This window comes from Heloderma suspectum, chromosome 6 (assembly GCF_057233095.1).
Source record: "Heloderma suspectum isolate Gila_16-S chromosome 6, 16-S_ref, whole genome shotgun sequence".
NCBI lineage: Eukaryota > Metazoa > Chordata > Lepidosauria > Squamata > Helodermatidae > Heloderma > Heloderma suspectum.
The window spans coordinates 52915429-52939574 of NC_139463.1; the positions used below are offsets into that span (position 1 = coordinate 52915429).

The window sequence follows — 24146 nt, forward strand, 5'->3', positions numbered from 1 at the left end:
ACGGACCTTTGTCGGCAAGGTGATGTCTCTGCTTCTTACTATGCTGTCTAGGTTGGCCATAGCTTTCCTCCCAAGGAGCAAGCGTCTTTTAATTTCATGGCTACAGTCACCGTCTGCGGTGATCTTGGAGCCCAAGAAAGTAAAATCTGTCACTGCTTCCATTTCTTCCCCTTCTATATGCCAGGAAGTGATGGGGCCAGATGCCATGATCTTCGTTTTTTTAATGTTGAGTTTCAACCCAGCTTTTGCACTCTCCTCTTTCACCCTCAACAAGAGGCTCTTTAGATCCTCTTCGCTTTCTGCCATTAGGGTGGTATCGTCTGCATATCGGAGGTTGTTGATAATTCTCCCAGCAATCTTAATTCCGACCTCTGATTCATCCAACCCGGCATTTCTCATGATGTACTCTGCATATAAGTTAAATAAGCAGGGTGACAATATGCAGCCTTGTCGTACTCCTTTCCCAATTTTGAACCAATCGGTTGTTCCATCTCTGGTTCTTACTGTTGCTTCTTGACCCTCATACAGGTTTCTCAGGAGACAGGTAAGGTGGTCTGGTACTCCCATCACTTTCAGAATTTGCCACAGTTTGTTGTGATCCACACAATCAAAGGCTTTAGCGTAGTCAATGAAGCAGAAATAGACGTTTTTCTGGAATTCTCTTGCTTTCTCCATGATGCAGCGAATGTTGGCGATTTGATCTCTAGTTCCTCTGCCTCTTCGAAACCCAGCTTGTACTTCCGGTAGTTCTCGGTTCGCATACTGCTGAAGCCTAGCTTGTAGGATTTTGAGCATCACCTTGCTGGCATGTGAAATGAGCGCAATTGTGCGGTAGTTTGAACACTCTTTGGCATTGCCCTTCTTTGGAATTGGAATGTAAACTGACCTTTTCCAGTCTTGTGGCCACTGTTGAGTGTTCCAGATTTGTTGGCATATTGAATGCAGCACTTTAACAGCATCATCTTTTAGGATTTTAAATAGCTCGGCTGGAATGCCTGTTATCCCGGTGATTTCTTGACTTCCTACTTTAGCATTCCAATCCCCTATGATGAAGAGGACATCTTTTTTTGGTGTTAGTTCTAGAAGGTGTTGTAGGTCTTCATAGAACCGATCAACCTCAGCTTCTTCGGCCTCAGTGGTTGGGGCATAGACTTGAATTACTGTGATGTTGAATGGTCATCTTCCGGTGTCATCTCTTTTAGCCTTGTGATACGTTCCATGGGGTTTTCTTGGCAAGAATACTGGAGTGGGTTGCCATTTCCTTCTCCCGAAATTGGCTGTCTAGCTGCAAATGCAGCGTGGCTGAAGCGCGGAGGGGATGATCCCTTCCATCTTTCTGCTCTGCATTGGATAGGCGGTCACCTCCGAGTTCGGAGGCGGCTGCCTATCACCATAGGATTGTGCCCTAAATGAGGTATTTAGATAGTACGGGTTGCACCACCATTTTTCAGTGACTAGATGGCACTGTTTTTCATTGAAAAATGAAAAGGCTTGTGAGAAAGGACGTTTGGTCGCATTCTTCGTCTAGTGAGCCAATTTTCATTGCGCCACAGAGATGGAAGAAAATGCTCTGGGGGCTCCCAGACTTTCCTTTAATGTAGAGACACTCCCAGTCTGATTACAATTCCCTCGATCCATGTGTATTTGGTGGTTTCATACTATTTTCTATTTTCTCCCCATACATAATGAGAGAGTACCAGGTCCTATCAAGTCATCTGCAGCCACTAATGAAAATGTAAGGAGTTCTTTGTGTGGACCTTTTTGTTCTGTATATCAAAGATTGAAAATAATGCACTTTTAGGTGCACAGTACAAAGAATGATTGATTATTTTACTTCATTGGGCATAAACCTTTGTCCAGAACTGTTTAAAATAACTTTAATAACTTTTTATAACTGCTATATGTGAAAATATGATTCCATTTCCCCATAATTTTGGTAGCACGTTGGTGAAACAGTATTATACATGCAATGGAGCATTATTGGTGTGAATTCTCAACTATGAATCGTTTTCATTGTATTTTCCCTGGATTTTTTTAATGACTGATTTAAATGGCTTCTTGTTCCAAAATTCCCACTAGTGCTTTGTATCAGTAGTTTCCCCTATGTTGTTGTTGTTCAGTCGTTAAGTCATGTCCGACTCTTCTTGACCCCATGGACCATAGCACACCAGGCCTTCCTGTCCTGTGCTCTCTCCCTGCACTTGGAAGAAACTGTCCTGCACTTGGAAGAAACTGATTATCTAGACTCATTTCAGTCGGGCTTCAGGCTTGGGCAGGGGACAGAAACGGCCTTGGTCACCTTGGTAGATGATATGAGGAGGGCTCTGGATAGGGGTGAATGCTCCTTCCTTGTTCTCCTCGACCTCTCAGCGGCTTTTGATACCATTGACCATGGTATCCTCCTGGACCGCCTGGAGGGGTTGGGCATTGGAGACACCGTATTGCGGCGGTTCCGGTCCTTCCTCTCCGGCAGGTACCAGAGGGTAGCACTGGGAGAGGAGGTTTCGGACCCGTGGCCACTTACTTGTGGGGTGCCACAGGGTTCCATCCTCTCCCCGATGCTATTTAACATCTATGCGAAGCCGCTGGGGGCTATCATCGGGAGGTTTGGGGTGCAGTGTCATCAATATGCGGATGACACGCAGCTCTACCTCTCATTCAAATATTCACCAAGGTTGGCTGTAGAATCCCTGTCCAAATGTCTGGAGACGGTGAGTGGCTGGATGGGGAGGAATAAGCTGAAGCTGAACCCTGACAAGACCGAGGTACTTTTGGTGGGAGACAAGAGGAGGTTGGGGGATGTTGACCTGGTGTTGAATGGGGTACGGCTACCCTTGAAAGACCAGGTCCGCAGCCTGGGGGTCATTCTGGACTCCCAGCTGTCCATGGAGGCTCAGGTGTCAGCTGTGAGCCGGACAGTGCTGTATCAACTCCATCTGATACGGCGGCTGCGCCCCTTCCTTCCCGACCATCTGCTCCCATCGGTAGTACATGCCCTGGTCTCCTCTCGTTTAGACTACTGTAATGCGCTCTACGTGGGGTTACCCTTGAAGACGGTTCGGAAACTGCAGCTGGTACAGAACGCGGCGGCTCGCCTGATTAAAGGCAGCCGCCGGCGAGATCACATCACTCCAGTGCTGAAGGAGTTGCACTGGTTACCAGTTGTTTTCCGGGCCAAATTCAAGGTGTTGGTTTTGACCTTTAAAACCCTATATGGTTCCAGCCCAGCCTATCTTAAGGAGTGCCTCCAGCAGCACCAGACAGGCCGCTTAACAAGATCAGCCTCGGATGGCCTTCTCTCTGTCCCATCAGCCAGAAGAGCTAGACTGGGGGGGACGAGGGAGAGGGCCTTTTCTGTGGTGGCCCCCACTCTGTGGAACTCCCTCCCTAGGGAACTCCGTCATGCCCCCTCTTTAATGAGCTTCCGTCGTGCATTAAAAACGTGGTTGTACAGGCAGGCATTTGGGGTGGGTTACGGTATTTTAGAAAATGTTTTTATTGTAGAATTTTATTGTTTTAAACTGTTTTATTGTATGTTGTACATCGCCCAGAGTGGCTGGGTGACCAGCCAGATGGGTGATTAATAAATTTAATAATAATAATAATCATCATCATCATCATCATCATCTCCCGGAGCGTGCTCAAGTCCATATTCATTGCATCGGTGATGCTATCTAGCCATCTCATCCTCTGCCGTCCCCTTCTCCTTTTGCCTTCAATCTTTCCCAGCATCAGGGTCTTTTCCAGGGACTTTTCTCTTCGCATTAGGTGGCCAAAATATTTGAGCTTCAGCTTCAGTATCTGTCCTTCCAATGAGCAGTCAGGGTTGATTTCCTTTAGGATTGACTGATTTGACCTCCCTGCAGTCCAGGGAACTCATAAGAGTCTTCTCCAGCACCACAGTTCGAAAGCATCAGTTCTTCGGCGCTCAGCCTTCCTTATAGTCCAGCTCTCACAGCCATACGTTACTACTGGGAAAACCATAGCTTTGATTAGACGGACCTTTGTTGGCAAGGTGATGTCTCTGCTTCTTACTATGCTGTCTAGGTTTGCCATAGCTTTCCCCCCAAGGAGCAAGCGTCTTTTAATTTCATAGCTACAGTCACCGTCTGCGGTGATCTTGGAGCCCAAGAAAATAAAATCTGTCACTGGTTCCATTTCTTCCTACTATATGCCAGGAAGTGATGGGGCCAGATGCCATGATCTTCATTTTTTTAATGTTGAGTTTCAAACCAGCTTTTGCACTCTACACTTTCACCCTCAGCAAGAGGCTCTTTAGATCTTCTTCGCTTTCTGCCATTAGGGTGGTATCGTCTGCGTATCTGAGGTTGTTGATAATTCTCCCGGCAATCTTAATTCCGACCTGTGATTCATCCAACCCAGCGTTTCTCATGATGTACTCTGCATATAAGTTAAATAAGCAGGGTGACAATATGCAGCCTTGTCGTACTCCTTTCCCAATTTTGAACCACTCGGTTGTTCCATGTCTGGTTCATACTGTTGCTTCTTGACCCTGGTACAGGTTTCTCAGGAGACAGGTAAGGTGGTCTGGTACTCCCATCACTTTAAGAATTTGCCACATTTTGTTGTGATCCACACAAAGGCTTTAGCGTAGTCAATGAAGCAGAAATAGACGTTTTTCTGGAATTCTCTTGCTTTCTCCATGATCCAGTGAATGTTGGCGATTTGGTCTCTAGTTCCTCTGCCTCTTCGAAACCCAAAGAACTACTGTACTTCCAGTAGTTCTCGGTTCACATACTGCTGAAGCCTAGCTTGTAGGATTTGGAGCATCACCTTGCTGGCATGTGAAATGAGCGCAATTGTACAGTAGTTTGAACACTCTTTGCCACTGGAATGTAAACTGACCTTTTCCAGTCTTGTGGCCACTGTTGAGTGTTCCAAATTTCTTGGCATATTGAGTGCAGCACTTTAACAGCATCATCTTTTAGGATTTTAAAAAGCTCAGCTAGAATACTGTCAGCTCCACTAGTTTTGTTGTTAGTGATGCTTCCTAAGGCCCAGTTGACTTCACGCTCTAGGATGTCCAGCTCAAGTTCAGTGACCGCACTATCATGGCTATCAGGGACATTAAGATCTTTCCTGTAGAGTTCTTCTGTGTATTCTTTCCACCTCTTCTTAATCTCATCTGCTTCTGTTAGGTCCCTGCCTTCTTTGTCCTTTATCATGCCCGTCTTTGCACAAAACGTTCCCTTGAGATCTCCAATTTTCTTGAAGAGATCTCTAGTCTTTCCCATTCTGTTGTTTTCCTTGATTTCTTTGCATTGTTCATTTAAGAAGGCCTTCTTGTCTCTCCTTGCTATTCTCTGGAACTCTGCATTCAGTTGGATATATCTTCCCCTTTCTCCCTTGCTTTTCGCTTCCCTTCTTTCGTCAGCTACATGTAAAGCCTCATCAGACAGCCACTTGGCTTTCTTGCATTTCTTTTTCTTTGGGATGGATTGAGTTGCTGCCTCCTGAACAATGTGACGGACCTCTGTCCATAGTTCCTCAGGCACTCTGTCTATCAGGTCTAATCCCTGAAATCTATTCCGCACCTCCACTGTATATTCATAAGGGATATGATTTGGGACATACCTGAATGGTTTAGTGGTTTTCCCTATGTTCTTCAATTTAAGCCGAAATTTTGCAAGAAGCAGCTCATGATCTGAGTCACAGTCAGCTCCAGGTCTTGTTTTCGCTGACTGTATAGAGCTTCTCCATCTTTGGCTGCAAAGGACATAATCAATCTGATTTCGATATTGACCATCTGGTGATGTCCATGTGCAGAGTCTCCTCTTGTGCTGTTGGAAAAGCGTGTTTGCTATGATCAGCGTGTTCTGTTGGCAAAACTCTATTAGCCTTTGTCCTGCTTCATTTTGTACACCAAGGCCATGCTTGCCTGTTATCCCGGTGATTTCTTGACTTCCTACTTTAGCATTCCAATCCCCTATGATGAAGAGGACATATTTTTGGGGGGTGTTAGTTCTAGAAGGTGTTTTAGGTATTCATAGAACCGATCCACCTCAGCTTCTTCAGCCTCAGTGGTTGGGGCATAGACTTGAATTACTGTGATGTTGAATGGTTTGCCTTGGATTCGTACTTGTCAGGAGGCGCCCTAGCGGCCTCTTTCAGTAGACTCCAATAGCCAACTCAAGACACAGACGAAAGGATTCTTTTCAAGGCTTTAATCCTTTTACAACTTAATGACTCTTTCAGATGCTAATCACCAGTGACTAAGCAAGGAACAGCAGAGTGGCCTATGTGCCGAGTAGGCAGTTGATCCCCGTTTGAAGGAGAGTCACTTGAAGACCCTGAACTTATGGGCTAGGGAGAGATCCTCCCTCTTTCCCTTGGGTCCACAGGAGGCAGCCGTTGCTTGCGCACCAAATGGGCGCTACGCCTCCTTTCTGCGCCCTCCATTGCTCGTCGCTCCCTGCATCTGCATCGAGCATCTAGCAAGCCCCCCTCCCGCAATTTCTCACTGCTAGGATCACTATCTATCACAGGAATGCCGGCAGGAGGAATCTCTGCCAGCTACTATGCCTGTGAGGGATGAGCGGGCTCCTCTCCCACGGATTGCTGATCCTCCTTAGAATCAGAACTGCTCTGGGGTTCTATCGGCTCAGTTTCCACCCTGTCAGTACTGAGATCATTCTATCGTTTTTGAGATTGTACCCCAGTACTGCTTTTCCCACCCTTTTATTGACTATGAGTGCTACTCCATTTCTTCTAAGGGATTCTTGCCCACAGTGGTAGATATAATGGTCACCTGAATTAAATTCGCCCATGTTTGTCCATTTTAGTTCGCTGATTCCCAAGATGTCGATGTTCAATCTTGCCATCTCATGTTTGACCACCTCCAGCTTACCTTGATTCATTGATCTGACATTCCAGGTTCCTAAACAATATTGTTCTTTACAGTATCGGATTTTCTTTTCACCACCAGACACATCCACAGCTGAGTGTCCTTTCGGCTTTGGCCCAGCCGCTTCACTCTTTCTGGCGCTACTTGGAAATACCCTCTGCTCTTCCCCAGTAGTATATTGGACACCTTCCGACCTGAGGGGCTCATCTTCCGGCGTCATCTCTTTTAGCCTTGTGATATGTTCCATGGGGTTTTCTTGGCAAGAATACTGGAGTGGGTTGCCATTTCCTTCTCCAGTGGGCCACATTTTGTCAGAATTCTCCGCCTTGACCTGTCCATCTTGGGTGGCCCTGCACGGCATAGCTTATGGCTTCACTGAGTTACGCAAGCCCCTTCACCACAACAAGGCAGTGAGCTATGAAGGGGAGTTTCCCCTATATCCTACTCCATATCTTTCCCATACTTCCAACAGTTTTCCTATTGATGCTTCCACTAAAATTTTATAGATTTTTGAGACCATTCTTTTGTTATCGGTTCTGGGCTGGAGAATCAGGTTTACAAATTTTGTCAGTGGCCTGATTACTTCTCTCTTTACTGGTGGATTGGTGAGCTGCATACAAGTGGCTTTACTCTCTCCCAGAGTTTAATTTTTTTTTTTCTCCTCTCATCATTGGTTTACACGTGTATACCAGAGAGACCAATAAACTCTTGCACGGTGGGAGAATTATGGAAAAAGGAAAAGATTACATAAGACATAAGAAAACAACAGAATAACATTTAATAGGGATAAATGCCAAGTGCTGCACATAGGAAAAAGAAACCAAATGCACAGTTACAAGATGGGGGAGACTTGGCTCAACAACACTACAAGCGAGAAGGATCTTGGAACTGTTGTAGATCACAAGCTGAAGATGAGCCAACAATGTGATGCAGCTGCAAAAAAGGCAAATGCTATTTGGGGCTGCATTTATAGAAATATAGCTTCCAAATCCCGGGAAGTACTAGTTCCCCTCTACTCAGCACTGGTTAGGCCTCATCTGGACTACTGTGTCCAGTTCTGGGCACCACATTTTAAGGAGGATGCAGACAAACTAGAGAGGGTTCAGAGGAGGGCAACAAAGATGATCAGGGGACTGGAAACAAAGCCCTATGAGGAGAGATGGAAAGAACTGGGCATGTTTAGCCTTGAGAAGAGGGGATAGCGCTCTTCAAGTACTTGAAAGGCTGTCACAGAGAGGAAGGCCAGGATCTCTTATCGATCATCCCAGAGTGCAGAATATGGAAGAATGGGCACAAGTTACAGGAAGCCAGATTCTGGCTGAACATCAGGAAAAACTTCCTGACTGTTAGAGCAATACAACAATGGAAACAGTTCCCTAGGGAGGCAGTGGGCTGTCCCACACTGGAGGCGTTCAAGACGAGGCTGGACAGCCACCCGTCAGGGATGCTTTGACTTGGATTCCTGCCCTGAACAGGGGGTTGGGCTCAATGGCCTTGTAGGCCCCTTCCAACGCTACTATTCTATGATTCTTTGAAGATTTGGGAGGTGGGTGGCAAACAAGCAAAGTATATTTGCATGGAAGAAGCTAGACTTCAAAACTGTGGATTTTTTCTTGGCAGTTAAAAATAGTAAAGGGAATTCAGCTTCAATGACAGGTTTAGGAACTCAGCTATTCCACATCTGAAGTGAAAGCTGCTAGCAATTTTGGCTATGACAGTAGCACAACATTGTGACATTACTATAATTTTTACAACAGGGTCTTCTCCCACACTGGAGGCGTTCAAGACGAGGCTGGACAGCCATCTGTCAGGGATGCTCTGACTTGGATGCCTGCATTGAGCAGGGGATTGGACTCGATGGCCTTGTAGGCCCCTTCCAACCCTACTATTCTATGATTCTATGACCCCACTACCTTTACTTGACGCATGCTGGGAAACTATGCCACCTTTTTTTTTAGATGGGCTGCCTTTCCTATATTTTAAAGACTGACCAAATGCAATCATCTTGACAAAGCTCTGCAAAGATCACACAGTAAAATGTGTGATACAGGCAGCCTCTCTTACCAAATACGAAGACAGTGACTGCAAAAAAAAACCCCTCTATTTATGTATGCATTTATCTATTTATAGATACATACATACATACATCAGTGTTCATGGCACTGTACAGATTAACATAAACAAAAAAGATAGATCCCTTCCCCAAGGAGTTTATAATCTACATTTTGCCAGGGTCAAAACAGGAAGGCAATGGAAGGAAGAGGCTGTGTGTGTGTGTGTGTGTGTGAGAGAGAGAGAGACAGAGACAGACAGACAGACAGACAGAGAGAGAGAGAGACAGAGAGAGAGAGAGAGAACATAGGAAGCTGCCTTACACCAGGACAAATCGTTTTGTCTGTGTACACTGTTGTCCGCTCTGACTGAAAGTGGGTCTCCAGGGCCTCAGAGACTCTCCATTCATCTGTTACCTGATCCTTTTAATTGGAGATACCAGGGACTGAACCCTCTAAAATGGGTGCTCTACCATAGAATCATAGAGTTCAAAGGATCCTCAAAGGTAATCTAATCCACCCCTTGCTGATGCAGGAAATCCACTCTCTCCGCCTCTCTTATAGGTGGCCATCCCAGCCTCTGCTTTAAAATCTCTAACAAAGGAGAGTCCATGCTGTCCAAGGCAGTCTGCCCCATTGTCCAACAGCTTATGAGCATCAGGAAGGTCTTCTGAATGATTACCTGAAATCCCTTCTCTTGTAATCTGAACCCACTGGTTTGGGTCCTACCCTCTGGAGCAGCAGAAAACAAATGTACTCCATCAGGGCTATGTGACAACCCTTCAAATATCTGAAGATGGCTCTCAGATCATCTCTTCCCCTCTAAACTCCACTGAGCTACAGCAGCACTTTGGTAACAAGGTGACACAGAATGAACGTGGGCAGATGCAGTTCCTTGTATTTAGGCTTTGCTTTGACTGGAGGACCAAAGGCTGAGGAGGGATTGGAAGTGGGACAGAGATGGCTCCATAGAGATATTCTGGGAGGCAGCATCAGGCACAGCCAGAAGCATTTAAGACAGCAGAAGCCTTTCAGGCAGCTGAGGGTGGAAGAGGGAGTACATTTACCATCAAAATATATCAGCACATTTTTGCAGCATTGCAATCTTTTTTTTAAGCTTCTTTGTAGAGCAACCCTAGAAAGCTGGTCATCATTATTCCCATTTTACAGATGACGGAATGAGGCTGAGAGAGAATAATTCACCCAATAAGGGCAAAAAGATAAGAGTTCCAAGCTGGGTTCAATAACGGTATATTTCATTTAGAAATTATTTTTAGCATGGCAGAGTGGCATTGCTGAGCTGCAAACACCTGTGCAAATTAATGTAATGGTTCCACTTGACGTGACAGGTTCTGGGCCTCAGCTCACATGGGCTCAGTTGGCAAGATATTCCCTTCCCGATCCAGATAAAAAAGGAGGAGGTTCTTCCCACAGTCTAGGAAAAATACAGTTGGGTGTGGTCAAAATTGTAACAGAAGTGTTTTCCACTAAGAAATGGTTGCTGATTAGTATATTCAAAATCTGACATAGTCAAATCATGGGAACACCCTCAAAACTGAATTTCAAAATGGCCATTGTGTGCTAATTTGCAGTTCAGTATAATTTCTCATTAAACTTTGATTTTTTTTTTCAATTGTGTAATGTCCTAGTGGCTAGTAATTAATTGTAAAGGATTTGTAAAATTGTAAATACTAACAGCAATAACAACTAATTTCAGCCTGAAACATAGTATTGCATTTATTATATATATTAAACATAACTAATAATAAACCAATACAATTAAGTTAAGTAATTAAACTTCCAGGCAAAACAGTTCCAATGAGCCTATTCATCACAATCACCGGCTTCATAAGAACATAAGAAAAGCCATGCTAGATCGGACCAGGGTCAGCACCCTCCCACCCGTGTCCCCCAGCAACTGGTGCACGTAGGCATGCTGCATCTGGTATGGGCAAACTATTGTCACATCCACCGAATTGGCAGCTACCACAAGGAGTTGAGCAAGGCAAGCCATTTGCTTTGTCTGAACACCCTGCTACACAGTTAGAATTCCCTAATCGCTTTTAGAAGTGATCCCAGGGCTGGAGCCATATCGAACATTTCCGGCCAATACATGTGGTCTTTCAGGTACCAGCCCCAACTTTCAGCACTGACTGAAAATCAGTGTTGCACTGAGAGTCTGTTGTCAAATGTCAGTCCGCGGGTTCCTTGATGATACAGGTATGAGCGTGGTACTGATTTTCTCGTTAGAGCAGGGGGAGTCAAGTTTTGAATGAAAATAAAATGGCCACTGCCTAAAACTGTTTTTCCTGTTTATCTAGTTTACCGTTGCTCCTATGACAAAATTGACTCTTATCAAAACTGTTCCTCATAAATTGTCCACAAAAACTGTTGTCGTGGTCGCTTGGGAATTGGATCTTCAGACGACCCTGGGTGCCCCTGCTTTTATGTCAGCCCTCTGCTCAGCTTTAGGCCCATCTGTGGCCTCAGTACTGGCAGGGAGAGGGTTGCCAGTCATCCTCACGCTCCTCCTCCGGTTCCCACACACTCAGGCCTCCTGGTCTCATAAACACAGGGGATCTGTCCTCATTGCCTGACCCTCCCCTTCCATATGTAGCCCGCTTCTGGACCCCTTCCCCTGCTTCTCTATGATCCGCTTCCCATTTGGCTGCTCTGGCCTCCACTGCAGTAGTCCCGGGCCCTCCAACCTCTACCAGCCACTCCTGGGTTCTTTCCCTGCAACTTCCGGCCTCTCTGGCACGTCCTCCCAGGCAGCCTCTGGTGAGTGCTCCCGGGTCTGTCTGCCTCCAGGGGGGCTGGGCGGGAGAGGCCGTGGCTCGGAAGATTCACAGGTATTGCCAATGCTTCTCTAGGAGTAACCCTCTGTTGTTGTTGTTCAGTCGTTCAGTCGTGTCCGACTCTTCGTGACCCCATGGACCATAGCACGCCAGGCCTTCCTGTCCTGCGCTCTCTCCCGGAGCGTGCTCAAGTTCATATTCATTGCATCCGTGATGCTATCTAGCCATCTCATCCTCTGCCGTCCCCTTCTCCTTTTGCCTTCAGTCTTTCCCAGCATCAGGGTCTTTTCCAGGGAGTTTTCTCTTCGCATTAGGTGGCCAAAATATTGGAGCTTCAGCTTCATTATCTGTCCTTCCAAAGAGCAGTCAGGGTTGATTTCCTTTAGGATGGACTGATTTGACCTCCTTGCAGTCCAGGGGACTCGTAAGAGTCTTCTCCAGCACCACAGTTCGAAAGCATCAATTCTTCGGCGCTCAGCCTTCCTTATAGTCCAGCTCTCACAGCCATACATTACTACTGGGAAAACCATAGCTTTGATTAGACGGACCTTTGTCGGCAAGGAGATGTCTCTGCTTCTTACTATGCTGTCTAGGTTTGCCATAGCTTTCCTCCCAAGGAGCAAGCGTCTTTTAATTTCATGGCTACAGTCACCGTCTGCGGTGATCTTGGAGCCCAAGAAAGTAAAATCTGTCACTGCTTCCATTTCTTCCCCTTCTATATGCCAGGAAGTGATAGGGCCAGATGCCATGATCTTAGTTTTTTTAATGTTGAGTTTCAAACCAGCTTTTGCACTCTCCTCTTTCACCCTCAACAAGAGGCTCTTGAGATCCTCTTCGCTTTCTGCCATTAGGGTGGTATCGTCTGCATATCGGAGGTTGTTGATAATTCTCCCGGCAATCTTAATTCCAACCTCTGATTCATCCAACCCGGCATTTCTCATGATGTACTCTGCATATAAGTTAAATAAGCAGGGTGACAATATGCAGCCTTGTCGTACTCCTTTCCCAATTTTGAACCAATCGGTTGTTCCATCTCTGGTTCTTACTGTTGCTTCTTGACCCTCGTACAGGTTTCTCAGGAGACAGGTAAGGTGGTCTGGTACTCCCATCACTTTAAGAATTTGCCACATTTTGTTGTGATCCACACAATCAAAGGCTTTAGCGTAGTCAATGAAGCAGAAATAGACGTTTTTCTGGAATTCTCTTGCTTTCTCCATGATGCAGCGAATGTTGGCGATTTGATCTCTAGTTCCTCTGCCTCTTCTAAACCCAGCTTGTACTTCCGGTAGTTCTCGGTTCGCATACGGTTCGCATATAGCTTGTAGGATTTTGAGCATCACCTTGCTGGCATGTGAAATGAGCGCAATTGTGCGGTAGTTTGAACACTCTTTGGCGTTGCCCTTCTTTGGAATTGGAATGTAAACTGACCTTTTCCAGTCTTGTGGCCACTGTTGAGTGTTCCAGATTTGTTGGCATATTGAATGCAGCACTTTAACAGCATCATCTTTTAGGATTTTAAATAGCTCGGCTGGAATACTGTCATCTCCGCTAGCTTTGTTGTTACTAATGCTTCCTAAGGCCCACTTGACTTCACTCTCTAGGATGTCCGGCTCAAGTTCAGTGACCGCACTATCATGGCTATCAGGGACATTCAAATCTTTCCTGTATAGTTCTTCTGTGTATTCTTGCCACCTCTTCTTAATCTCATCTGCTTCTGTTAGGTCCCTGCCTTCTTTGTCCTTTATCATGCCCGTCTTTGCACAAAACGTTCCCTTGAGATCTCCAATTTTCTTGAAGAGATCTCTAGTCTTTCCCATCCTGTTGTTTTCCTCGATTTCTTTGCATTGTTCATTTAAGAAGGCCTTCTTGTCTCTCCTTGCTATACTCTGGAACTCTGCATTCAGTTGGGTATATCTTCCCCTTTCTCCCTTGCTTTTCGCTTCCCTTCTTTCGTGAGCTACTTGTAAAGCCTCCTCAGACAGCCACTTGGCTTTCTTGCATTTCTTTTTCTTTGGGACGGATTTCGTTGCTGCCTCCTGAACAATGTTACGGACCTCCGTCCATAGTTCCTCAGGCACTCTGTCTATCAGGTCTAATCCCTGAAATCTATTCCTCACCTCCACTGTATATTCATCAGGGATATGATTTAGGTCATACCTGAAAGGTTTAGTGGCTTTCCCTACGTTCTTCAATTTAAGCCGAAATTTTGCAAGAAGCAGCTCATGATCTGAGCCACAGTCAGCTCCAGGTCTTGTTTTTACTGACTGTATGGAGCTTCTCCATCTTTGGCTGCAAAGGACATAATCAATCTGATTTCGATATTGACCATCTGGTGACGTCCATGTGTAGAGTCGCCTCTTGTGGTGTTGGAAAAGAGTGTTTGCTATGATCAGCATGTTCTCTTGGCAAAACTCTATTAGCTTTTGTCCTGCTTCATTTTGTACACCAAGGCCATGCCTGCCTGTTATCCCGGTGATTTCTTGACTTCCTACTTTAGCATTCCAATCCCCTATGATGAAGAGGACATCTTTTTTTGGTGTTAGTTCTAGAAGGTGTTGTAGGTCTTCATAGAACCGATCAACCTCAGCTTCTTCGGCCTCAGTGGTTGGGGCATAGACTTGAATTACTGTGATGTTGAATGGTTTGCCTTGGATTCGTACTGAGATCATTCTATCATTTTTAAGATTGTACCCCAGTACTGCTTTTCCCACCCTTTTGTTGACTATGAGTGCTACTCCATTTCTTCTAAGGGATTCTTGCCCACAATAGTAGATATGATGGTCACCTGAATTAAATGTCCATTTTCTGTTGCAAGTATATACAGCACTATATAGTGAACTATTAATATAGAATCATAGAAACATGGAGTTGGAAGGGGCCTTGTAGGCCTTCTAGTCCAATCCCTTGCCTGGTCCAGGAAAAACCAGGGTAACCCTGTACCTCGTTTCCTAAGGGTGGGAAAAATGCAAGTTACAATAGGCCAGCCTTTGTAACCTGGAAAAAATTCCTCCCTTGCCCCCATGAGGGGGGCTGGAGCGGATGCCAGGCTTGACCTCCCTTCACGATTTAACAACTACTTCTTTGCATTCAATAGACGAAATTATGCACGGATGATTACTTTGCACCTTTCGCAAATGGATAACCTGAAGTTAATCGATCCAGACATTGGGGAGCATTTCATGGGAGGGAAGCGGGTGGCCAACAGAAGCGTGGTACCACTCTGTGCTCTTGGAGCTGCTGAGACACTTGAGCATCAAAGCCCGAGGAGGACTAGTTGGTGTAACACTTAATGACAATGCTGGCAATCGCTTTTTCCTTGCTAATCTGGAATGGACTCGAATTGCAACCGAAACACAAAAATGATTGGGAGAAGTACTTCAGAACAACAACAAAAACCATCATGAAGTTTCCCTTAAAGTTCAACAGTGTCAGGATTCCAACGTACTGAAACTTAAGGAAGCCTTTCAAACGTTGACAACCCCTTTTCAATGTAAAAAGGGAGAGCTTCTTCACATCCTCATGCAACATGTCTTCCCCACAGACATGCAGGTTTCCTTGGACCATGTGGTAGAAGTTGGTGAAGAATTGTTAGATAATTTCCTGCAGCAGCGAGTGCAGAGCCACCAGTCTCCATTGCATCTTACCCAGTGACTTTTCTGAGTTTGTATCAGAGAGCGGAGAGAAGTCAACGAGGACAGATGTTCTGTCTGGTGAGAACTGATGCCTGGTTCCGTGAGGACAGGTGGAATGTCCGGGGGGGGGGTATATTTTGCCTCTCCTAGTTAAATGATTTCTCTTTATGCTGTGTATGTGATTTTTTTTACAACGAACACAAAAGATGGAACTTCAGAGCAGCACACTCTAATCCTGAGTTACTATTTTTCCAAAACTCCCAACTATGATTTGAAATAATATATTTATTTCATATCTTGTTAGCTTTTCTAAGCCATGCTTTCCTTCAAAAGTGGATAACATCTCTTCTCTTCTGCGGGTTTTCTGTTTTGCTATGTTAAATCTGGTGTTCCTTAGTTTTGTTTACTTTTCACAATATTTCATGCTCACTTATTTGCGTCATAACTATACATAAGCAGACATGTGGAAAATAGTCCAGTAAGCAGTTATCCTTTTCCCAACTGTCTTATCTGATGCCGATTTTCCCTGACTTTAGGTGGGAAACCTTGCATTTCCTGAGTTTAGCTGGGAAACTCAGTTGTTCTACCTTGCTTTTGTTATGTCAGCAAAGTCAGTGAAAAGTCACAGCATGTTAGCACAAATGCTTCTGTTAGAACGCCTTGCTAGAATCAAACTGATTCAATCTTAATACAGGAATACAGCTTAATATTCCATTTGTTTCTTTATAAAAAATATTGTTTAGGAGTCTGTTGCAGCTTATGAGAAAGATGTGGAAGACCAATAATTCTATTTTTGAACAATATTTACAAGACAGCCAATTATGCAGGTTGGTGCAAGAGTCTTGCAAGATGCAAAGGCTTCTGGGGCAAGTATCTGTCACAATCCGCTAGCTCCTTCAACACCCTAGGATGATATTCCTCTGGAGCTGGGGATGTAAACTCATTTAGGCTAACTACTCTGCATGTTTAGACAGAAAAAAGTCCTACAACTCCTAGCATTCCCCAGCCAGCATGGCTAGGTGGGGCATGCTGGGAGCTGTAGGGCTTTTTTCTGTCTAAACATGCAGAGGAGTGTGCCCTTAAGCTGCTTAGATGTTCCCTGGCCATCTCTCTGTCAGCCTCAGGCTGCGCTCCTGCCCCTTCAGCCTGATTGTCACATATTATTGATGGGACACAGATCATCTTAGGAGAAGACTGAGCCAAAACAGGAGTTGAGCCGTTCTGCCTTTTCCTTGTCTCCTGTCAGCATTTTGCCATCTTTTTTGGAGTAGCTGGTCTACCATTACTTTTGTCCTCCTTTTACTTTGAACATATCTGAAGAAGCCCTTTTTGTTATTCTCAGCAACCTTAGCCAACCTCAGCTCATTCTGACCTTTAGCTTTCCTGGCACCATCTCATATATAGGCTGAAATGCATTGGGCTCTTTAATAAATATGTTTCAGCATCTTGAGATGTTTCTCTTCCATTCCTGGCACCATCTCTGCAATTCCAGGCTATGTGCCTTTACACTTCCATAGTGACCTATCCCTCCTTCCACCTCCTACATGTGTCCTTTTTGATTTTCAGATCATTGTTAAGCTTTTTGTATAGCCACATGGGCTTCCTCTGTTGTCTTAGATTTTTTTTCCTCATTGGGATTGTTTTTGATTGAGCCTTTAATATCTCTGTTTTTGAGAAACTCTCATCCAGAACTCCCAAACTCAGAACAATGATAAGTAAGGTCCCAAACGAAAAAATTTGTCCAAGATGGGTGGGAGCTTTTAAAAAAGGAAATTCTCAAGGCACAATTACAAACAATTCCAACAAGAAAAAAAGGCGGAAGATAACAGAAAAAGCCAATGTGACTTCACAAAAAGCTTAGAGATGACCTGAAAACAAAAAAGGACACATAGAGGAAGTGGAAGGAAGGCCAAGCAACAAAGGAAGAGTGCAGGCAGGTAGCACAGAATTGCAGGGATGGTGTCAGGAAGGCGAAAGCTGAGAACGAGCTGAGGTTAGCGAGGGATGCTAAAAGCAACAAAAAGGCTTTCTTCAGATAAAAAGGTAAAGGTAAAGGTGTCCCCAACCAGTCGTGTCCGACTCTAGGGTGCGGTGCTCATCCCCATTTCTAAGCCGAAGAGCCAGCGCTGTCCGAAGACGCTTCTGTGGTCATGTGGCCGGCATGACTGAACACTGAGGTGCACGGAACGCTGTTACCTTTCCCACCGAGGCGGTACCTATTTATCTACTTGCAATTTCTTGCTTTCGAACTGCTAGGTTGGCAGAAGCTGGAACTCAAGACGGGAGCTCACTCTGTCATGCAGCACTTGGGTCTCGAACTGCTGACCTACCGACCTTCCGGTCTGCAGTTCATCGTCTTAACCACTAAGATACATGCATACTAAAAGACAGAGGAAAGAAATGGTGGTTCAGCTATTAAATAAAGATGGCAAAATGATAACAGATGACAAAGAAAAGGCAGAAGTGCTCAATTCCTACTTTGGCTCAGTCTTCTCCCAAAAGAGAGTCTATGACCCCCCTGGCAAAGGGAAGTACAGGCTGAAGGGGCAGGATTGCAGCTTGAGATTGATAGGCATATGGTCAAGGAACGCCTAATTACTTGGAATGAGTTCAGATCTCCAGGGCCAAATGAACTGCATCCTAGAGTAATAAAGGAACTGGCAGAAGAATTCTCAGAACTGCTGTCTATTCCCTTTGAGAATTCATGGAGGATGGGTGAAGTGCCAGATGACTGGAGGAGGGCTAATGTTGTCCCTATCTTCAAAAAGGGTAAAAAGGAGGAACCTGGGAACTACTGACCAGTCAGTCTGACATCAATCCCTGGGAAAATTCTGGAGCAGATGATAAAGCAATCAGTCTGTAAGCACCTTGAAAACACTGCAGTGATTACTCGAAGCCAACATGGATTTGTCAAGAACAAATCCTGCCAGACGAATCTGATCTCATTTTTGATCAGGTAATCTCCTTTGTGGACTGTGGGAATGCTGCAGACATCATATACCTCAACTTCAGCAAAGCTTTCGACAAAGTGCCCCACGATACCCTGATGAGCAAACTAGCTCAAAGTGGGCTAGATGAAACAACTATCAGGTGGATCGATAGTTGGCTGCAGAATTGGACTCAAAGAGTGCTTATCAGTGGGATCTTATCAAACTGGGGAGAGGTAATGAGCGGGGTGCCACAGGGCTCAGTCCTGGGCCCAGTGCTCTTCCACATTTGTATTAATGACTTGGAGGAGGAGGTGCAGGGAATGCTGATCAAATCTTCAGATGACACAAAATTGGGCAGGATAGCTAATACCTTGGAAGACAGAAACAAAATTCAAAGAGATCTTGATAGACTGTAGCGCTGGGCAGAAAACAACAGAGTGCAATTTAATAGGGATAAATGCCAAGTTCTGCACCTAGGAAAAAGAAACCAAATCTTTTTTGGAGAGGGTTCAGAGCAGGGCAACAAAGATGATCAGGGGACTGGAAACAAAGCCCTATGAGGAGAGAGTGAAAGAACTGGGCATGTTTAGCCTTGAGAAGAGAAGACTGAGGGGAGATAGGAATGATAGCACTCTTCAAGTACCTGAAAGGTTGTCACAGAGAGGAAGGCCAGGATCTCTTCTCGATCATCCCAGAGTGCAGGGCATGGAATAATGGGCTCATGTTACAGGAAGTCAGATTCCTGCTGAACATCAGGGAAAACTTCCTGACTGTTAGAGCAATACAAGAATGGAACCAATGACCGAGGGAGGTGGTGGGCTCTCCCACACTGGAGGCATTCAAGACGAGGCTGGACAGCCATCTGTCAGGGATGCTCTGACTTGTATTCCTGCATTGAGCAGGGGGTTGGACTCGATGATCTTATAGGCCACTTCCAACCCTACTATTGTATGATTCTATGATCCCTCTTTAACTCCATTTCCTGTTAAGTTTTGCTGCCATGGAATCCTATTTATGAGTTTATTAAAATCAGCTTTCCTGAAGTCCAAGTTACCAGTTTGACTACACTCAGCATTTGTTTTCCTAAAGAAAACAAGAATTTGAGCATTCCAGGGTCACTGTCCTCCTAAGTTACTAATACTTTCACCTCATCAACTAACTCTTCCCTATTGGTTAGAATCAAGTCAAAGATTCCTTCCTCCACTCTGAAGGAGAAAGCTGTTAGCAAGGCATGTCAGAAATTTCCTAGAGAGCCCATGCTTGGCAGAGTTTGTCCCCCAACAGATATCAGGGCAATTAAAGTCCCTCATTACTACTACTTCATGCTTCCCTGACATATCTACAGTTTGCTTTTGGAAAGCATCATCCAAGTCTTCTCCTTGGTTGTGTGGCTGGGTGTTCAGTAGTCAACTCCAACCACAGTAGTGTTTTTATTCCTTTTCTCCATATACTCAGATGCTTTCAACAGGGCCACCATGTTCATTCTCTTGGATTTCTGTGCAGGGTTGAACATTTCTAAAATATGGGGTAACTCCTTCCTACTTTCTATGGTTTGTATTCCTTTTTAAGTAAGTTATATCCTTCAGTTGTGATACTGGAAGTCATCCCAAGTCTCAGTTATGCCTATTAAGTCATATTTACCTTCTTGAATCAAGAGTTCAAACTCATTCTATTTATTTCTCATACTCTGAGAATAATGAGAGCTAGTGTGGCGTAGTGGTTAGAGTGCTGGACTGGGGCTCAGGAGATCTGGATTCTAGTCCCCACTCAGCCATGAAGCTCACTGGGTAACTGAGCCAGTCAGTGACTCTCAGCCTAACCTCGTCACAGTGTTGTTGTGAAGATAAAATGGAAGGAGGGTTATGTAAGCTGCCTTGGGTTCCTTAGCGGGAAAAGGGCAGGATATAAATGGAATAATAAATAATGAATATAAAGGCATTGAAAGCCATGAACCTCATGCTCCAATGACCATCCTGCATTCTTATTAAGAGGTTTAACAGGCCTCACTGCAGCCGCTCTCCCAGTTCCTGCTACAGTGCATGGGCCGTATACTTACTTCTGGGCTTTTGTCTCCAGCCGCACAGGATGCAGTTTAAAGCCCTCCTGATCAAGCTTGCCATTCTCTAGGCAAACACACCGTCCCCAGTCTTCATGAGGTACAGTCCATCCCCCGCCAGCAGCCCTTCCTCCAAAAAGCATAAGCCCTGGTCCCAGAAACCAAATCTCTCCCAGTGACGCTGTCTTTGTCGTCAGTTGTTGGCCTGCAGCATTCTTCTTTCCCTTTCTAGCCCTCTTCCAAGGACTGCAAGAATGGACGAGAACACCGCTTGAGACCCAGAGGCTCTGAGCTTCCTTCCGAGGGCTTCGTAGTTCGACACGATGCGCTCGTAGCATTGCTTGGGGATGTTGCTTGTTGCCACACGGTAAGCAGGAGGGGGTGACTATACTGGCAGCTGGAGAAGCGCTGGCAGCTGTGCCATGCCTCCAGGCCGCGCTCCTGGGGGACAACAGGCTTCTTGAGCCAGCCAGTCCGGCTGGCACACTTCTGCTTCTTTCTCCGCACAGGGAGTCACCAGCCATGACCACCCATCACTCCTGCAAGGAGGGTTTCCATCCCCTCTGTTCCGCAGGGCTCCTGCACCTTGCTTCCTGGCCCGCGAGATGTGCTGCAGATCTTCCCCCGAAGGCTCGGAGCCGCTCTCCTCCTCCAGAGCCTCAGAGCTGTTTCTGAGTTGCAGCGGTGCCGAGGGTCTTCTGAGTCTCCTCCTCCCAAATGTCCCTCCATACACACTGCTCCCCCTAGGTTCATCCTGCTCCACACAGTCATGTGATAGCCACAATCTATGTCACACACCTAGAAATGTATCCTCTCCGTTAAGGGTGCAGGTATTATGGTCTAGCCACTCGAGGAACAGGTGGACTCGGTGGCACAGAGCTAAGGCTGCAATACCAACTACGCCCTCACCTGGACAGAGAGAGGCCAGCTACAGTTCTCCATGCTGTGATAACCTCTCGTCTGGATTACTGCAGTGTGTTATACGTGGGGCTGCCTTTGAAAGCAGTCCGGAAACTTCATCTGGTCCAAAATAGGACAGCGAGACTTAACAGGGACTGGCCAATATGATCATAGTAAGTAATAAGTAATAATTTATTGCAGTCAATTGACCAGCAAAATAGATTTACAACATTATACAAAATCCATAGAAAATAACAATTGTTAAACTAAGGAAGAGCACATAGCACAAATTATACATAATAAAACCTCAAATTAAGGCCTGGTATATTTTAATCGCTACTGCACAGTATTTGGCAGTGTTAAGAGTGATATGTGCTTTTACATCAGAAAGAAGTAAATAAGCATGAAAGGTGTCTGGACGTCCTGGCAATTTAACTAAAAATGCTTCAATTAAACTTTTACAAGCATCCCGGTAAAAGAACAGTATAGGAGAACATGAGACACTGTTTTGATATCCCCTGATCCACATGGGCACTTATCTTCACAATAAGGAACTTTTCTATATCTGCCTTCAAGGACAGCTGAGGGAAGTGATTTACCTTGGGCTAATGTGAAAGCTCTGTGATATCTTGAACTGAGAGCGTAACAAGGTATTTTGCCAGATTAAGAGGCCAGAGCACACTATCGTATAGGCCAGGATTGGAGATTGATCCTAAATCCTGCTGATGGTCTACGTTGGCAAGATGTTGTACCCCATGACCACCTCATATCCCATTGGGATGAGGTTGTCAGGGGAAAAACTGTAGGACTGTAGCTTTTAATATAATTTATTGGACCATGTAGATAGAAAACTGTCTAAAAGAATTAGTGGGGCTAGGCCAACTGGGAAAAGATAAACTTCAGCCAGACGTCAAAAATTGCGCGCCAGGCCCTGGTTTCAAACTTTTGAAGTCCAGCCTCCAGATGTAGAATTGCACGGGAGAGGCACCATGGTGCTGGGAGGATGGCCCTCAAAAGTTTAGACTGAACTACTTCGAGGGTGGAAAAAGTGGAGTATGGCCCAATTTGTACACCATACAAAAGTTGGGTTATCACTTTGGCCTTAAAAATCTTTATTGCCGCCGGAACATAGTGGCCGCCTCTAGTGTGAATTTTTTTTTAATATAGCATGAGCACTCCTATGGGCAGAATGGCTGACAAAGTCCGCAGGCACCTTCCGTCCTCCATTGGCTTGGAAGACAACTCCTAGATGTTTTTTAAAAAACTACCCACTCTATTTTGTGTTTGTTGATAGACCACTTGTATAGCTTCGGTCTTTTGGCAAACATCATGACTTTTGTTTTTTCATTATTAATATGAAGATGTTGGTTATGACAGTGTTGTGCCAAAGCCCGTAATGCTCTCTTCAGGCCAACAGGTAACCATGAGAAAATCACTGCATCATCTGCATATAATAACACAGGTGCCTATTAGTTAATTTGGGTGGATGGAAGTCAGGATGGTTAAGGACTCTAACTAGCGAATCTATACACAAATTAAATCATAGGGGGGCTAATATGCAGCCTTACTTAATGCCGTTCGAGGCTAAAACAGGAGATCCCCTGGGACTGCATCTGATTTTTAAGATGGTATTTTCATAAAGTTGTATATAAGAAATAATAAGCGGCGATCCACCGTGGAAGCCTGGAGTTTTGACCAAAGTCTCTTTCTAGAAACAGAGTCAAAAGCTGCTTTAAGATCTATGAATGCTGCAAACAAAGATGACCTTGATGTGCTGGTGTACTTCTCCACCAAATGTTGTAAAATTGAAGCCTGCTCTTAGGTGGAGTGAGCAGATCTAAATCCAGCTTGTTCATTGGCCAGGTTATTCTCATGGTCCATCCAGTCTAGATGTTTCAAGTAGAGGTGTCTGGCATACAACTTACTAATTATGGTAAGAAGGCTAATTGGTTGATAATTCGCAGGATTATCCTTCTCTCTCTTTTTAAAGAAAGGAATAATAATGGCCAAACCCCAGTCTGGGGGAATATGTGCATACTGATCTAGCTAAGTGAAAAGAGTTGCAAGAATTGGAGTCTACCAGGCAATGTTACTTTTGAATAGCTCTGGGGGCATATAGTCACAGCCAGGAGCCTTGCCTAATTGAAGTTGGTTTATCAGATCAATAATCTCTCAAGCTGTGATTGGGGGCCATTTAGGCAGGTTATCCGAAATCCACTCCAGCTGAAAGGAGGGAGGAGCCTCTTCTCCTGCATATAGCCCTGAGAAATACGCCTCCGAGCGCTGGGCAGAGATAGGGCATTCCAGATGCGCAGGGCCGTGGGAGGGGATGCCAGAAGGTGGCAGAATCACTGGACCTGGCTGCGTGTATAAGCTGCTCCCACCCCGTGCTTCGGGCAGGCTCCCTTTTCTGCTTAAGTACAGTTTTACAGTGGGTTTTTTCGAGGAGTAAGTCTGCTAGCAGCACCGCTAGGGGATTTTGCTTATAAGTTCTAAATTTTGCACTCAGGGCCTTCTTGGCTTGGATGCAATCCCCATCGAACTAACCCTGCGATCCATATTGTGAGACTGGGCTGTCCCCACGGTCCTGACAGTTAAATGAGCCTTTAGTTCATTAACCAAAGACTTGTATGTATCGAGGATTCCCTCACTAGGTCCCGGTGCAAGAATAGAGGAACAGCTCTTATAGAAGTGGTCCGAGTGTAACAGCTTAGTAGGTGTCTCATCCACCTTCTCAGACCGTCTGATCATAGAAGATCTGATTTCAACGACAGAATTTGGTAGAGAAGCAATGGTGATATACATCTGCCAGTCCAGATTTCAGAGTTAGGGTCAGAGGGAGATCATCACTATCAAGCCGATTGCCTACTTCGAGATGGTCCACTAAATGGATTAGATTTTGGGAAGTAATTAG

The 24146-nt window shown here is 45.2% G+C and overlaps 1 protein-coding gene across 1 annotated transcript in view; it reads left to right on the forward strand.

Moving 5' to 3' along the window:
* LOC146340866 (uncharacterized) overlaps positions 1-20699 on the forward strand; it is a 34641-nt gene extending 13942 nt beyond the window's left edge. Inside the window, exon 3 of the mRNA XM_084804303.1 lies at positions 20565-20699. The gene's annotated coding sequence lies outside the window, so the exon portion shown is untranslated. The remainder of the gene's footprint in view (positions 1-20564) is intronic.
* Positions 20700-24146: the final 3447 nt, after the last annotated feature.